Genomic DNA, 19,172 nt, shown 5'->3' on the forward strand with positions numbered 1-19,172 from the left:
GCAGTTAGGCCACAGACAGTGGGACTTTTGTCCTTCTGTCTGTCTCTGTTTACGAGCCAAGTGAGCACCAATGGGTGGGGCTGATGATTTTAAAATAGCCGTTGATGGTGTTGCTGTAGAGGCCGTCTTGAGTTAATGAGTACCCCAAGTGACATAGGGAAGTCACAGAAGTAGAGAATGGGGTGTTTTGAATGCTTTTATTCCATTGGGGATTTTTTGAGTTCTGGAATTTACAGTATGTTTTTATAGTAGAATGACCTCTTATATGTCAAAATATCAAGGAAAATTTGATTCCTCATGACATGACCCCTTTAAATAAAAAATATATATATAAATGCAATTCATACTAACTATTTACTTGAATACACCTCTTCTATGATTTTCGATTTCTGAGTTTAAAATCACTTTGAAATTTTTTTCTGGGGCTTAAAGTAAAATAAATGTAATTTGGTGTCCAGAGACAGTAAAAAAAAAGACATAGTCTTAATAAAAGCTGAAATTCCTGAAAAAATAAATTTAGAACTACATTAAAACTACAGCAGAATAATATTTTATTATTTCTTTGAAAAAAATAAAAAATAAAAAATAAAAAAATAAAAGATGTGAAATAACTGTTTAAAAATATTATTCATATTTAAAAACACTTTTGTCCACCAAATAAAGTCATTGGGTGAAACCAACATGTAGGTAGCCATTTTGTTGTTTATGTTGACCATAAAAAACATAAAACAGAGCGGACACCTTTAGACCCTCAAGACAGAGCGTGAAGTTTTAAAAAACATCTGATATTTATTTTGACATTTTTATGAAAAGGCACATTTTGTTCAAGTCATGTGGTGTAACCCTGAGAAAACTTCTTGACATTTTTGATTCAGAAATTCATAATATTTATTTAAAAAAAATAATAATTATCTTGAAAACTTTTTGGAAATTAATGATTAAGTTGTTTATACCATATATTCAAGTAAAGTATGCAAATAAAGTATTATAATACTTTTTACTTGATGGTTACACCACATGACAATTGTAAAGTTATATATATATATATATATATATATATATATATATTAGAAAATGCTATAAAGGTTTTTCAAAAATGTATGAAATCAATTTGGACACAAATTTCTGAGAACATGACACAAGTGTTTTAAACTAGATTATTACAATATTTCTAATTTTAACACATTGGACCACTGTATTTGTCAGTGACCCATAAGTATGAAAAAAACAATTTGACTACACCATCCCCCTTGAAAATATTTTTTTACAAATACCCACTGACTTTTATGATACTTTTATGGTGCTTGTTTGTCATTCTGGAGCTTGACAGCCCTAGTCCTAGTTCACTTTCATTATATGGATCTTTAGTTGTTTTCCATGAATGCATGAAAAGTCATAAGGGTTTGAAAACAAATGAGGGTGAGTAAATGATGATCGTATTTGGGTGAATTATTCCTTTAACCCCAGTTTGAATTTTTAGATTCAATGCTCTGGTATCAGCTAACTGTTGCATTCTCTAACTATTCACATTGCATTATGTTCTGACTGGCCTGGTATCAAGCACTTGAATGGAAATCCCATTTGTTTTCAAATATGCTAATACAGCAGCATCTCAAGGTGATGTATGCAAATAAAGACAAAATGCTTGCAGGCATACTTCCAACACTCAGTAAACCAACCACACACCTACGCATACGCACGTCCTTTTAAATGCTACTAGCAAGAAATAAATGTCTGGGCAATTGTCTAGACTTGCCACTGAAGTCTCCAAGGTCAGTTAACATGTTCCAGTTCAACTTAAGATGATTAAATTATTCAGTAAATATTATAATAAACTTGTCTTGGCCTTTTGATCACAGTGAACAATATTTTTTAAACTCTCTTTTTAGTCTTTCTTGCTTTCATTCTTGTAATGAAAATTAAATAAATATATATACAATAATTCATGAATAATGCAGAGCCATTATTATTTTTATTTTTTTTAAACAAATGAAATTTAAATATATATATATATATATATATATATATATATATATATATATATATATATATATATATATATATATATATATCATCTTCTAGTTAAAAACTGAAGTTATTATGTCTGGTTTGCACTTTTCTCATTCCAGCTCAGTCTAAAATTTTGGCCTCTGGTTCATTTGCCTAATAAGCAGCAGATATGTTTTTTTTATTATTATTATTATTAGTGGCAAAGCCAGCTGCATCTCGCAAGCATTATTGCAGGCTGTTTTTTGCTAAATGAACCTGTTCTCAAGACTTTCTGAGAGTTTGAAGAAATCATTGACCCTGAAGAAGCCAACAGGAAAAAAGGCAAATCTATTTGGTTGTGTGTGTGTGTGGTTGTGTATGTGAATAAGTTGAATGAACACAGTGTCATGTTTTCAATAAGAGTTTGACACCAACTTTAAAAAAAATATATTTTTAGGCCCATTCACAATTTTATGATTATGAATAGGGGAGACTGGGGCTAGTTGTCACACTTTCAACTCCAGTGAATTATTTCAAATTGATCTCATATTCACATTACTTTACCAAAATATTTGCAAAATAATTTTTACATGGCTAGTTTTACAAATCACAGCACTTTCCATGAGAAATAAACACTAGTGCCTCTACAACAATTAATTTTATTCACTTTCACACAAATCTCAAGTAAAATGTCAGATTAACAGTTCATAAACACTTTTAATCAATGTCTTCTGAAGCGATCCAGTTGGTTTTGGTTGAAAACAGACCAAAATGTAACTCCTTTTTCACTGTACATCTTGACAGCAGTCTCCTTGGGGATCATGATTTCAAGCTCGATTACAGTGCCATCTAGCACTCTGCGCATGTGTCAAGCATTAGGAAGTGTAATCGAGCTTGAAATCATGATCGTGCTCAGAGACTGCAATGGTATATACAGTGAAAAAGGAGTTATATTTTGGTCTGTTCTCAATCAAAACAAACTGGATTGCTTCAGGAGACTTTGATCAAACCTGTGGAATCGTATGGATTATTTTTATGCTGACTTTATCTACTTTTTGGAGCTTCAAAGGCCTGATCACCATTCACTGGCATTGTGTTGATTTACAAAGTTGAGATATTCTTCTAAAACAATCTTTGTTTGCGTTCTGCAGAAGAAAGAAAGTCAAACATGTCTGGGATGGCATGACGGTGAGAAAATGATAAAATAATTTTCATTTTTGGGTGAACTGTTCCTTTAAGGAACCAAATGAAATGTCGCCACAGTCATGACATTTTCATCCGTTCGGGTGGAATATTTCTCAGGGTAGGGTTATTTTTGATAGTCCATTTTTATATAGCCACATACCTTAAAGTCTTTTAGGCAACAAAAAAAAAAAAAAAAGCTTTTGAACAATTCCACCGTTATTGCTCAGAAAAAAAAGAAAAAAAAAGATACAGTACATTGAATACACATTGACCAAGCCCCAATTGTGGAGCATAAGTTTGAGTGCTGGATGCAGATTAACCCTTTATTTTTGGGTAAAAAAAAAAATAACCATAGGAAAACCAGCAGGGTGACAGTAGGAAACACCACTTCCTCTCAGTAGAGTAAAGTCCATGTTCATAGTATATCTAATCTGGAAATTTTGATTCCAGTATGTTGTAAACCCCATCACCATATCAACAATGTTGCAACGTAAAGGTAAGGCACTGATTTCCATACGTTATACATAAAAGCAGAGAGAGAAACAAGAAAATTACCATTGTGGCAGAAGAAAAACCCGGGCCAAGCTGGTGCAGGTGTAGAAGTAATAAATACTGAGCACTGCGACGTTGGCTCTTGTTGTTGGTTGTAATTGTGGACGTCCTCCCTTAGTAATTGCACGGATAATGAAGACACAGAGGAGCCACATAAAACCATCTGTGCAGCTACAAGAGTTAATGTCCACCAGGACCAAAAGAATGACGAGTGAAAGAGCCCTAGACGTTGGCTAGATGTTGTGGTTTTGAAATGCTCTGGACTGGTGGTTGGAAACATAATCAAGCCCTCTGGCTGTTTTTGGTTGCCGTCTTGAAAGAAAGCCTTGACACAGATCTGGGAATACTTTGACTAACATTTTGTGAAGCCGAGCTTGTGTGAGAAGGAAGGAGAGCAAGAGAAATCTACTGTGTGTGTATTTGTAAGCTCCCCCTCAGGTATGAGTGTGTGCCTTTGCAAAACATATTTCAGTAACGCAGATGGTCTCTGCATAATGGACTAAAGCCGTCCCTTATCGCCACGTCAAAGGAATAATTCATTTTGGAGGACAAACACGAGTCAGAGGGAACAACACAGTCATAAAAAATAAAGAACGAGAGGGACTGGAGGAATGCTTTCATTACTCTTTCTGTATCTTCACAGTGAGTGGTGGTGGCGTAGTGGGCTAAAGCACATAACTGGTAATCAGAAGGTTGCTGGTTTGATCCCCACAGCCACCACAATTGTGTCCTTGAGAAAGGCACTTAACTCCAGGTTGCTCTGGGGGTATTGTCCCTGTAATAAGTACACTGTAATTTGCTTTAGATAAAAGTGTCTGCCAAATGCATAAATGTAAATGTATTCCCTCAATTCATCCATGCTTTGAACAACAGCTTGGTTTTCAAAAAGGAAGTGAAGGTGTGTGTGTGTGAACCTGTGTGCATCTGTGTATGTGTAAACTACTAGATGTCGCAAATTCTGCTAAGATTCTATTCACTCTCCTATGTTATAAGAGCAACCACTGAGCAATATAATTTTTGTGCATGTAAATGTGAACCTGTGTGCATGCAAATGAAAGTTGTTCTTTGAGCTTGTTTACACATGTGTGCACACAGAGAATGCTGAAATCAACAGGGGAGATAGACAACACATTAGAGAGGAGATGAAAGAAGGTGGACAGGTTGAGGGCGAGTCATCAGACCAGAACTCACTTAACACTAAGAAGATCCTTTGGGAAACTGAGGTAAAGGGGGGGGTTATGGATACTTCACGGCTGTGGTTGACAGTCTTGAAAGCAAAGCATGTTGAAAGACATGCTGAGAGACATACTAAGTCATCCAGGTGGAACAGTATGTGGAACAGTATCAATTAATAATTCATTATTCATCATGATATTTTTGTAGTCTTGATGCTGTTGCTGATTATTAATATCATTAACATTTTAAAAGTGTTTTGGTTTAGTGATATCCAAATTGTGGATGAATCATTAATTTGAACTGGTTCTTTTTTTTTTTTTACTTTCTCCCCTTTTTCTACCCAATTTGGAATGCCCAATTCCCAATGCGCTCTAAGTCCTCGAGGTGGCGTAGTGACTCGCCTCAATCCGGGTGGCGGAGGACGAATCTCAGTTGCCTCCGCGTCTGAGACCGTCAACCCGTGCATCTTATCACATGGCTTGTTGAGCACGTTACCGTGGAGACAAAGCACGTGTGGAGGCTTCACGCCATCCACCGTGGCATCCACGCACAACTCGCCCCACCGAGAGCGAACCACATTATAGCAACCATGAGGAGGTTACCCCATGTGACTCTACCCTGCCTAGCAACCGGGCCAATTTGGTGGATAAGCAATAGAAGACCTGGCTGTAGTCACTCAGCACGCCCTGGATTCGAACTTGCGAACTCCAGGGGTGGTAGTCAGCATCTTTACTGGCTGAGCTACCCAGGCCCCCCGAACTGATTCTTTTTAATGATTTGTTAAGACTGATTCCCAATTGTTTTTAAATGACTATCTAATGGTGTACTATCAGTTAATGATTCATCATTCAATGATTCATCATCTCATTTTTTTTTTTGTTTTTTTTTTTTTGATGCTGCTGGTGATGATTCTTCTGGCATCCATTCACCTCCCCATCTCCACCTTTATATTGCATATAAATATATGGGCGAATCCAGAGACTTTTTAGCAGAGACAGGCCACTTCTATAAAAATGAATAGGAAAAATTGGAATGCCCAGTGGCAGCCAACGGTCAACGGATGTAGAAAGGAAGTCCAGCCTTACAGTTAAAAGAGCCAATCATCTTTTAGACACAGACATTGCCTGTCAATCAACTTGAGAACATGCATGCGCATTAGATATACAAACCGGGATTTTTTTTTATTTATTTATTTTGCATTTTCTGAGGTAAAGAAGCACAATTTATGATATTAGTGTTGTCAGATTTTACTGCTGATTTGAAATATGTTCTTTGATCGTAATCTTGACCAACAATTTTGGAGATTTTGGTGTTTCCCCATTCAAGTAGATAGGAGCTGCACTGTTATGACTGGAAATAGCTTCCCGAGAGCATTCCAAACATGGCCAACAGTGGACTGACTTGCTAGAAAGACTTCGCAGACTTCAAGAAAGACTTGGCAAATCTTAAAGCTCAAGCCCAGTCCTGTGAAAAACATGCCAAATCCAGAGTAGTATGATTTTTTTGTGTGCCAACTTTTACTTACAGATTTACAGTACACTGTAAACCCTAACACTCAACATAATTAATTGTTTTGAGTAAGGAAAATGTAATCATATAAATTAGTTAAAATAAATGAACCATAATGAGTATTTAGTGTAGAACTTTCTCTTTTTTTGAGTTCACAAAACTGACACCTTTTAAGTAACCTGAATTATTTTATTGTTTTGAGTTTAATGATCTTGTCTCTTTAAATTTACAGGAACTGAAATTTAACTGAAACTGGGGTGGGAATTTCTATTTCCCATCATGCACTGGCATGGCACTTGACAGGAAGAGTAAATATTAAAACTAAGTGTTATATAGGCTGTGTCCGAAACCAGAGGTAGCTGTCTTGTTGCCTCACTACCCTATCAGTCAGTTACTCCACAGAGAGCATTTGCATACGAAGGTACCTCCAGAAACTGGTTTTGGACGGCTACTGAGGCAGCATAGAACTGGAATCAAAAGTTGGAAAAAGTTAATAAAAACATACATTTATATTACAAATTGGCTATCAACTGCCTCTTCAGCCGCCATTTTTTTCCTTCAGCTCAACCACTGTGGATCCACAGGCACAGGATTGTGGGATTTCATAGGCAGCGAAGGATACATTTATGCTGCCTTCAAAAATCGATCAGATAAAGGCATCTCAGTAGACAAGATGTGACACGAATATTGGATTCGGATGTGCCTTGATCCCTTCTCACCTCCATATACAGCCTCTGGAACCCCCCTCCCCCTCCCCATTCTTTGACAAGGAATATTGTCTTATGAAATATACATTTTTACAAATCATAAGTACATTATAAAAGTAATATTTTCATCAGATGTTGAATTGTATATTATTATATATTGAACTTACCATACTAGTTGACAAAATGTTTTTGTTTATTTTTGCAAAATTACTGCATGATTGTCCATTTAGTGCATTTTCTGTGGAAAATTTGTGCACCTCTATTAAATGGAAGTTTAAATTTTAAGTCTATACGTCTATAAAGCCAGGCTCTACCATGGAAAATCAGGACAATGGGAATATAAATCTTTGATTTTGACTCATATCTACGGATGTTATTTATTTGTTAAAGTATTGGAAAGGTCTTGAAAATTAATGGGTCAAAATCTGTGGGAGACTCGTAAGGCTGAGCACTATGAATTTCACATTGTTGCGTTTGCACCTGAGCATGCCCACTGGAGAATCATTGTGGCTGAGGACATTACCCACAGTCCCCTGTGAATTATTCAAGTGTGTTTGGTCAAAGCGTGTAGATTATTTGTAAATAATCTGTTTTGAATAAATAGATGTTATAGCACTTTATGTGCTTTTTTGTTTTGCTGTAAAAAGTTTTGTTTTGTTTAGTCACCATCAGGGTGATTAGTGTTCACTTTGATGAATTTTCTTTATTTATAGAATTGACTCAACCTGTTAAATTTTTGAAGTACTTGTAACCCACACCATGTTTAAAGTTGGACCAAATATTTGATCGCTTGGTGGGGCTGATACATTATCTTATGTTGAAATATGGATCTGCTTGAAAATAGTGTTTTTATATAATTTTTAACAATATTGATAATTATGCTCAGCTATAATTAAAAATGCAAGTTTATTGAACTTAATAATCATTTATATTTTTTAGTTTGGTGAATGTATTGTTTTAAGCTCATGGAACTTACCATCCAACTTGAATAGTTGTTAAAACTAATTTGCCTTAAGTTGAGTAAACTAAAAAAAAATGCTTTGCAGCTGTTTACTCTTTTTTTTATTGTTTTATTTTTTAAGTTTACTCAACTTTTTTTTTTTTTTTTTTACTGTGTACTCTCAAATAAATGTTTTGATTATAGTTTCAAGAAAATGGTGAATTGTTTCATGAAACTGTCTTAGAAATAAAAAAATAAAAAAATGTAAAATGAATCAGACTTACCAATATTGATTTTGTATTTTAATTAATGTTGTGTGAATACATGTAAATACATTTGATTAATACTTTCCCAGGCCAGCTTGCTGTAGTGATGTCTAAATAACAAATCAATCATTCATTCGAATTGGTTATTTTAAATGATTCAGTCAAAATGATTCCCAAAGCATTTGTAAATCATTCGACCATAATGCTAAACTTGGATGGAAGAAAATGTTGGAATCATTAACAACACAACAACCCCAATAAACAAATACAATAACATGAATTATTACCAAGGCTATTTTGGTGTTTTACTTTAGGATGGGTCTGTACATTTTGATTTGGATACAATTTGGTACTATTCCAGGACTCAAAATAGAAATGCTAAGAAAGATTTTAAAAAATCACACTTTTTGATTACTGTTTTCTATCTAGAAAGGTCCTTCTTTAATTTAAACAACCACGAGCCTGCAAGAGTGTAAGTATTGTAAATGTTTTATAGTTATATTTGGCTCACATTCAGCCTTAGATCTCAAAAGTGAAGAGACCCAGTGATGCCTGTGAAGCATGACAGAATTTCAGAGCTGTTATTTACAGGAGAGATGAGAGAGAGAGAGAGAGAGAGAGAGAGAGAGAGAGAGAGAGAGAGAGAGAGAGAGAGAGAGAGAGAGAGAGAGAGAGAGAACCCAACATTAAAGGTTTCGAAGGGGAGAAAAGAATGGGGAAAACTGAATAAAAGACAGCAGGAGTGGATGTACACATAATCAGAAAGGAAAGAGATAGTTGGATGGAGGTAAATAACTCAGAAGGAAGGGGGACAAAAGGATGGTGTGCAAATGGAATGGAAGAGTGTTTTTCATAAGAGAGAACATGTGAGGGTGGGGTGGGGGGTTCTGTCCTGTGAGAGGGACCACAGTGCAGTGGTGAGAGGGAGCACAGTGCAGTGACCGTGAAAGTGATTAAACAAACACTGCAAGAGAGCAGAAGAGGAGGAGGAGGGTGGAGGCGAGATAAAGAGATGAAACAGCAAATTGGGCCAGGGGGTTGGAAAAGACAGAGCAAGAGACTGTAAGAGAAAGAAAAAGAGAAGAAAAAAAATTAAATAGAACAGAAGCACTGAGGCTTATAATCAGATATCTGCTGGAATAAATAACAGTGATGCCTCGGACAAACAAAAGAAATAAGATAGTAGATCAAGTAAAGGCAACTATGTGGTGTTAATCTTACACCCATTTTGAAAATGGTGACATCAATTTTCCATGTTAACAACAATTCAGAGGACTGCAATTAACTATTTAGCACCCTTGTGACTTCAGAGAACAGAAAATAGCTTTAGATAATGGATAATTAAGGCTATACAATCTGATTGTAAGAGCCATGTTCAAAGTGGTTGTAAAAGGCTGTGTATTACAGTAATTTTATAACAGCTTAAGGGTTTTTTTGAGAAGCTTATTGCATTTATAAATCGGCAGCAATGGCAATATGATAAAAGACACCAATGTTCAATAAATTTATTAATATAAATAATCGAGTATAAATTAATATAAATATTTTTTTTTTCATTAGCCTAACTGCAGGCCATTTACAGTTGCTACATGGACCATAATTATATTGTTTTATAATATATATGGATTATATTGTAATATATATATATATATATATATATATATATATATATATATATATATATATATATATATAAAATGGGCTGAATAATGGCATGTCTGCAATTGGGGCATGTTGTCACAAAAAGTCAACATGTGTTAAATGAACTGTATCTTTTTTGCTGGGAAATAACAGTGTAAACTGCCAATAGCCTTTTTTTTTTTTTTTTTTTTTTGTCGCCAAGACTTTAAATATAGGAACCTTTATAGATGTAGAATTGATGAGAAATAATCACTATAGAAAACAGCGTGACAACTATCCCCAGTCTCCCATATATCAGGTGATCTATGCCAGATTCCCTGTTCCATTTTTTCACTATTGCCCTTTCTGTGGTTATTGAATTATACTCATAAAATTAGATTCATTACATTCATGAAAAAAGGAAATGGGCAGTGAAATGTCAATTTAGGTGGGACAGAGAAAGAGAGAGATACAGACAAACAGATGATGAAAACCTGTTCACCCACCGCTGCACACACAAACAACATAGCAATACAGAGAAGTGTTTATGATAATTAACTTATAAGCACCAGCTGGTGTCAGAATGTGTGATGATCTTGTGGTTCACATAGATCTCATTGGTCAGGGGTCAAAGCCACAGCTGTCACACACAGTCCGTGTAGCATCTACAGCTGTGCAGTTCTTCTATGTAAAGGCATCAGAGCGGAGAGGAAAAGACTGACATAGAACGACAAAGAGGTCATGGAGGGGATGTACAGAGTGAGGACGATGGATGGAATGAGGGAGAACCTGTAGGAGAGTGACCACTCCGGCCCCGGGCCCTGGTCACGTGCAGTCACTCTCGCGCTTGATCTGCAGGCACGTGATGCATATACTGTCTGTTCTAGTCATTCCTAGAAGAGAACATGCATTTAAAGGCAATTTATTTTATATGTAGGAGAGAGGGCTGTATCTCAGTAACTCTAAAGGGGCTGCTGACACCAAACACGCTTTCACCTGCATCTGTGCTGTATTTCAATAGTTTTTCTATCTTAACAAGCGCTAGACGGACATCTTTGACTGTTGTGGTGCGTCTTGCTGCTTTTTCAGCATCTCATCTTCTTTTTTTTTTAAATGCTGTGTCAGGTTAAAAAGAACATCAACTTTTAAAAGTGCATCTCAGGACACCTGCATTGTGTTATATTCGTTGTGCATCATCTAGTTTTTGTTATTGCCCAAAAACGCAAATGTTTTTTTTTCAATAGCATTTGTTTTAACTGTGGGTTTCAGGGTTCCCACGGTCATAGAAAACCTGGAAAAACATTTTAAAATAGGGATTTCCAGGCCTGGAAAAGTCATGGAAATGAGTTTCAATTAATTTCACACAATTTTTTGATGTTAAAGGGTTAGTTCACCCAAAAATTCTCTCATCATTTACTCAATTTCATGCAATCCCAGAGTGGTGAGTGGTGACCAAACCTTTGAAGCCCAAAAATCACATAAAGGCCACATAAAAGTAATCTATAAGACTCCAGTGGTTAAATCAAAGTCTTCAGAAGCGATATGATAAGTGTAGGTGAAAACAGATCAATATTTAAGTCCTTTTTTAACTATAAATATCCACTTTCACATTCTTTCACATTTTGAAAGTAAAAGTGAAAGTGGAGATTTATGGTTACTCTGTGTGTGTTTGTCTTTCTCTCTCGCTCCACTGCTCGGATGGCTTTAGGCATTACCATCTATTTTCTTCCTTTACACAGTGATGGAGAGATAGCCCGTGGAGAGAAGAAGCAATGATGTAATATGGCCTCTTGAAGGTGAGATGCACATTAGCTCTGTTCCAAAACCTAGTGTGCATAGGCAGCTGCCTTCTATGGGGCTGTTCACAACAGACCATTGTGATGCGTATTGCTGCTGTTACAGCGTATCAGGCCATGAATGCCACATTTTTATGATGATTAAAAATATTACATATTAATTAGATTCAACTATTTTTATGGATACATTTCAGTATTGAATGGAAATGCAATGCTGCTTTAGAATTTGACCAAAAGAAAGTTGCTTAATTATGCTGCTTACCGTCTGGGACCTTGTGGGAGTGTGCCTATGATGCCTTAAAATACTGTCTAGAATAATGTCTTTCTCTTGCTGCTGGCTTCTCTCACTTTGTGTCCTGCACTGGGACACATTTCCAAACTCTAAAATGGTTCATTCTCCTTTACTGAGATAAAAATGGACCTACTACTGCGAGCAACCCACTGACGCTGCTGGTTCAGCCCACTATTTTTCATGTAGGGGTGGCTTTTTATTTATAAGATCCAATCTTAAAATCGTTTAGTCCACATTTGCCTCCACCCACTGAATACAATTGTGGCATCTATTAAAATCCTGGGCAATTGATTTATAATGATTCTCAATCAGTTTTCCGCTACTAGAGTGGAATGAACGTAATGGTTGATTCTGCACCTTTATGCAACATTGGTGTAATATCACTGCTCAGCTACTGCAGCTACAAATTATGTATGACTGCTCAAATATTTAAAACACACCACCCCTCACTTTAGTCGAACATCTTTGTAATATATTACATACTAGAATAAGAAACCTTATCTAAAAGATAACACTTACAAACTGAGTGTTATTATATGAACACTATTTATCTTCATCATAATCTTTTTGTTTTCAATTAGCGTAATTTATCACAGAGCTTTGTGAAAAGAGCTAAGAGCTATTTTGCAAACGAGCACAAAAAATGAATCACTCTCACTTGATCATATTATTTAACCCAGTGATGAATCACTAGACTTTGAAGATGATCTTGTGCAATTACAACCACCACCATCAATTTTAATAGTTCTTGTTAAGGCAAGTATCAGTTTTACTGTTGCTTATACTTCAGGTTAGGGATTTAAAGAAACTCCTAACCCTAAATATTAAACATCGGCATGGAGCTTATCTCTCAGACTTAGAATTTTCACCTTGTGAATGATAAAACTGCCAAAAAGATACCATAGATTTATATTGAAGGAGGAACCCGAGCCATAAGGGACCAGAATAATGATACATCATGATGGCGCCGCGGATGGCCGCCTCGGTGTGGAGCGCTCCTATTGTTTTGTTGTTTCTGTTTGTTTGTCCTGTGTTTAGTAATCTTTTTCCAGTCAGTTTTACCAGAGACAAACTGCTGAACATTCTTTTCCCGGTTTTTGAATATTCAGATGTTTTGATGGACATTTTAGTCGGAGGCGCAGCTGTGTTGTTTAAACACTTTGAGACGCAGGTGAGGGAGACGAGCCGGTGCGCTGGTCAAACTCTGTCGCCGTGGCTTTCGAACAGCGCTGCCGAGCATTCATCTTGCGAATCTCCACTCTCTTCTTAACAAAACGGACGAACTACATCTCCTCACCTGCACTAACAAGGACTTTTCAACCTCTGCTGCCTTGTGCTTCACAGAAACCTGGCTGAGTGAAGCCATTCCGGACAGCGCATTACATCTGCTGGGCTTTCAGCTGTAAAGAGCGGATCGCATAGCGGAGTTAATGGGGAAAACGAGAGGCGGTGGAACATGCTTTTACATCAATGAAAGTTGGTGTACAGATGTAACAACGTTAAGGAGGATGTGCTGTCCTAATTTGGAAGAACTCTTTATTAACTGTAAGCCATTCTACTCGCCGTGGGAGTTTTCCACGTTTATTCTGGTGAGTGTGTATATCGCGCCAAACGTGTGTTTGAATGTGGCGCTGCAACAGATGGCTGATCAAATCACAGACATGGAACAAAAATTCCCAGACTCAGTTATTATTATTCTTGGGGATTTTAACAAAGCAAATCTCACACGTGAACTGTCCAAGTACAAACAGCACATTACATGTCCCACCAGAGACAGGAACATACTGGATCATTGCTACACAACAATAAAGTATGCATATCGCTCTGTCCCTAGAGCAGCTTTGGGACTCTCTGATCACTGTCTGGTTCATTTTCTTCCAACCTACAGGCAGAAATTAAAATCAACCAAGCCAGTAGTAAGGACTGTAAAGAGATGGACCAATGAAGCAGAGCGGGAACTACAAGCCTGCTTCGATTGCATGGATTGGAGTGTTTTTGAGGCTGCAGCCACAGACCTGGATGAGCTCACAGATACTGTTACATCATATATCAGTTTCTGTGAGGATTTGTGCATTCCTACTAGGACTTATTTAAAGTTCAACAACGACAAACCGTGGTTTACAGCAGAGCTCAGGCAGCTTCATCAGGCCAAAGAGGATGCTTACAGGGGTGGGGATAAAGTCTTGTACAATCAGGCCAGAAACACACTGAGCAAGGAAATCAGAGTGGCTAAAAGAAGATACTCTGAGAAGCTGAAAAACAAGTTTTCAGCTAACGAATCTGCATCAGTGTGGAGTGGCATGAAAACAACTCACAAATTACAGGACTCCTACCCCCAACCCTGTGGTGGACCAACAACTGGCTGACGACCTGAATGTGTTCTACTGCAGATTTGAAAGGCCCAATCTCACACCCCACACCCACTCTCACCTTCACTTCACACAAACACCAACACCTCCTGCAACCCCCCTCCTCCCCCCTCCTGCTACTCAACCTGCACTTAAAATCTGTGAAGATGATGTGAGCCACGTCTTTCGGAAACAAAAGACGAGGAAACTTCAGGCCCAGATGGCGTCTCACCAGCATGTCTTCGATCCTGTGCTAACCAGCTGGCCTCCATCTTCACACAGATCTTCAATAGATCACTGGAGCAGTGTGAAGTCCCATGCTGCTTCAAACGCTCAATCATTATTCCTGTCCCAAAGAAACCAAAAATCACAGGACTTAATGACTACAGACCTGTCGCCCTGACGTCTGTGGTCATGAAATCATTTGAGAGACTGGTGTTGGCCCACCTGAAGAACATCACTGGACCCTTTCTAGATCCCCTTCAATTTGCTTATCGAGCAAACTGGTCTGTGGATGCTGTCAACAAGGGATTGCATCATATCCTGCAACATCTGGACAAACCAGGGACATATGCGAGGATCCTTTTTGTGGACTTCATTTCGGCTTTCAACACCATCATCCCAGCTATTCTCCGGACTAAACTACACCAACTCTCTGTTCCCATGTCTATCTGTCAATGGATTACCAGCTTTCTGACGGACAGGCAGCAGCTTGTGAGACAAGGGAAACTCACTTCCAGCACCTGTACAATCAGCACTGGTGCCCCCCAGGGATGTGTGCTCTCCCCACTACTCTTCTCCCTCTACACCAATGACTGCATCGCCAAGGACTCCTCCGTCAAGCTCCTGAAGTTTGCAGATGACACCACTGTCATCGGCCTCATCCGAGATGACAATGAGTCTGCATACAGAAGGGAGGTTGAACAGCTGGCTGTCTGGTGCAGTCAAAACAACCTTGAGCTGAACACACTCAAAATGGTGGAGATGGTTGTGGACTTTAGGAGGAACACCCCAACACTGACCCCCCTCACCATTCTAAACAGCACTGTGGCAGCAGTGGAGTCATTCAGGTTCCTGGGCACTACCATCTCACAGGACCTGAAGTGGGAGACACACACTGACTCCACTGTGAAAAAGGCCCAACAAAGGTTGTACTTCCTTTGCCAGTTGAGGAAGTTCAACCTGCCACAGGTGCTGCTGATACAGTTCTACTCAGCAGTCACTGAGTCTGTCCTCTGCACTTCAATAACTGTCTGGTTTGGTTCAGCTACGAAATCAGACATCAGAAGACTACAAAGGACTGCTGAGAGGATTATTGGTTGCAGCTTTAAAAGGAAATAGCTGTCTGATCGGAAAATTTAAAAAAGCGGTTACATACACAATCACAAGAGCTTAATGGATCTTCTTTAGTGTGGCTGATATCAACACAGATGACAAGCAGGAACACCTGAAGCTCCTTTAATACAGGTAATACACTAAACAAAATGGATAATTCTGCTTGACATGTTGCATTTGTGCTTAGATTAAATTTCAACTGCATCTGGGAGAAATAGTGTGCCATGTTTTTCACGCTTTCTTTGTCTTTTCTTATTTTGTTGCGCTTTATTATCATGCAGTAACACACTGACATAGTGACTGATGTATGTCGTCATGAAACAGAGACCTTCCCCTCCAAATCCAAACACAAGTGGTCACAGGAGACGCATTTATGTGACCAGGTGTAATCAGCAATGTGTCTCACTTGACCACTTGTGATCGGATCACCCAAGACGCATCGTAATACCAGGTGGAAATGGGGTCAATATCTGCTTTTATCTTAGGCAGTTTAAAAAATATATTAGCCATTTTTTACTTGTCTGTGAGCTTGCTTGGGTAATCCAATGTTATGTCTTAGATGTCCAGAACAAAATATGCCATCCAGCAGGAAAAGCATGTTAAACAAATCATCAGAAAAATATGTTTTAGATTATTGATGATAAAATGTATCATATCATCACAAAGGGGAGGATCTCATCTATCTATTGACTCTTAGATTGAGCTTAGTCCACTCAGAGGCCGAGATATTCGATGAAATAGCGAAGGTGGTGCATGAACTGAAAATTAGACTGAATGTCTTTGGACGAGCACATATTTGAGGGCTAAAATGTGTTAGAGCACCACCTACATTTCAGATCTGTATATTGTGATGGAATGTGATAGAGAGAGAAAAAATTCTAGTGCTTTCTGCCATCTAGTGGAATTAAATAAGACTTTTCAATTTAAGGTCGAGTAAGCAGAACTAGAATTTCATGATAACAAAGTTGTTGTTTTTTTTTTTTTCTTTTTGTTTATCATAAGATTATAAACACATTCAATATTACTTATGAATAATTGGAGTCTTTTTTATTATTTGGGGGATTTCTGAAAAATGAGACCAATTTTTTGCAATTGATACATAGTGTGTGTGAATGGTGAGCTTTTAAATTTAAGGTTGAAAAATTGCGGGCAGCACCTAAAAAATGCACCATTAAGTTGTCATATGGGCTAAAAAATACTGTATGTGCAGCAAATAATTAACAGTAGATCATCATTCATCAATAGTAGATCAACAGAGTTATTTCCTTTTCTCTATTGACACTGTCAGTCAAAATCAGCATGAACTAAATAATCAATAATGGTTATATACTGTAAATAAACGTTCGATAATGTCTATGCTTCATATGTGTCTTTTAAAAAAATTATATTTCATATTAATAATCATGATTTAGTCCATAAACAGTGCTGCTGACAGGTGCTCCGTTACAATCCTCTATACGTATATATTCACCAAATTAAGCTGTTTATAGCCTATATATTCACCAGAAGAAGGATTTTGGCCACAGAGAAACATGGAGAAAAAAAAAAGAAAAAAAATATTGTGGTTGATATTTTCAGATAACTGATAGTTCCAAAAAGCAACTATCGACATTGATTAATAGGTAAAACTGATATATCGGTCGAACTCTACTAGCAACTGCATTGCAATGCTTACTACAATTGAACAACGTGGTTATCTGAGTTACCGTAGTCTTTCTGTCAGCTCGAACCAGTCTGGCCATTCTCCATTGATCTCTCTCATCAATTAGGCATTTCCGTCCACAAAACTGCCACTATCTGGATGTTTTTCAGTTTTTGGCACCATTCTGAGGTAACTCTAGTGACTGTTGTGCATTGAAAACTTTAGCAATTGCACAGCAATTCCCTGGCAACCAATCAGAACACTCTAGCATAGTGACAGCTACATTTTTATATATATATTATCCCCACTATAAATTTGGATATTTTGTCATAAATACCACTATTTGTTACTACTATAATGTATTAATGTATAATTAAACCCACACCTCCAAAATGTGTTGTGTTCTAGCAATTAAATCCCTTGAGCCCTCCTTCATCATCATTTTGGTAAACATGATTACCACATGATTCATGCCCTTCGCCTACACTACACCCTTCGGTCATTGCACCTTGATTGTTCTCCTCGTTTGTAGAGTCTTTCGCTTACATGGACTTCTCCTAGATGTTCTACCCCATGGACAAATGGCGCTTCATATAACAAAATATTTAAAGATGTCACTCAAGCATTGTGCTGTTGTTTGAACCAACTGCAAGTGTTACAGTAGACAACTCTCTGCTAGGCCAACAAAACTGGGTCATATCCAAACATTGTTGCATAACTCATGTTAACTGGATAGTAGATATTATTTCTACAGTTTCTACTGTTGTAAAAGCCAGGCACAAAATCATCACAATAGAAGAGTGTGATAAATAGGCCTCAGATGGAACAATGTGACCTTGATGCTTGCTTATCTGCTTTGTATGTTTTCGGCACTGTCTTGATCACAAAATGTACTTGATAAGAATGTACTTCTGTAAGCGAGAGGAAAAAACCCCATATATGGAGGACTGGGGAGGGGGGGGGGGTTCAAGGTAAAGGGTGTAACCAGCCTTGTGTGACAAGAACCATATAATACCCCTGAAAGCTCATTGGCCACCCTGTGGCCACCCCAGAACTGATTGGTAGTTCATCATGTTCATCAACACAAGAACGAAGAACCAATAGAAACGCCTGTCAATCAAAGATGACTTCTCAGTTCATTTGTTGATTTAGAGCCACACTGACCCAGGGTCAGTTTTATATTTCTGACCATTATAGTAGTGGTGGAACTGAAGCTGTGTGAGCTGGTCTTTGATCAGTGGTGGGAGGGGCAGGCCGCGGGTGGCCAGGCAGGTGCCGCAGGTGACGGGCGCAGCGGGCGCCAGGTCTGGAGTATAACGGTCGTTCAGAAGCACGAAGCTGATACAAGCTAGCGTCTACCTCCAACTTCCAATGAGTTGACGACGTCGATTTGTGGTCAAAAAGAATGTTGTTATTTGGGAGGTATGCTCATCTAATCTATCGTTTAATTTATCCCGAATTTACATGTGAATGTGAAAACATTTTTTCATTGTTACAGTAGCTAGGTTAAAGAGTAAGCTAGACCCTACACCACATTCAGCATGTTATCTTTATATTGATATGAAATATGAAATGCCATGTTTTCTGATTTAATGACGGAGGTGTGTAAAGCGTTTTGCAGATGTATATGTTCAATAGCTAAAGTTATATATATGGTTAACCTGTGTGTGAAATGGAAGGGTTTGTGCTGTGACTGTACTTTAAATCTTTACATGAGTTATTTATGAGCTCTTTATGTGTATTATTGGTCAGTCAGACCAATAAAATCTTCAAAGTTTTTATTATTTGACATTTTAAATATGCAGAGGCAGGGCA

Source organism: Myxocyprinus asiaticus, chromosome 34 (genome assembly GCF_019703515.2).
Source record: "Myxocyprinus asiaticus isolate MX2 ecotype Aquarium Trade chromosome 34, UBuf_Myxa_2, whole genome shotgun sequence".
NCBI lineage: Eukaryota > Metazoa > Chordata > Actinopteri > Cypriniformes > Catostomidae > Myxocyprinus > Myxocyprinus asiaticus.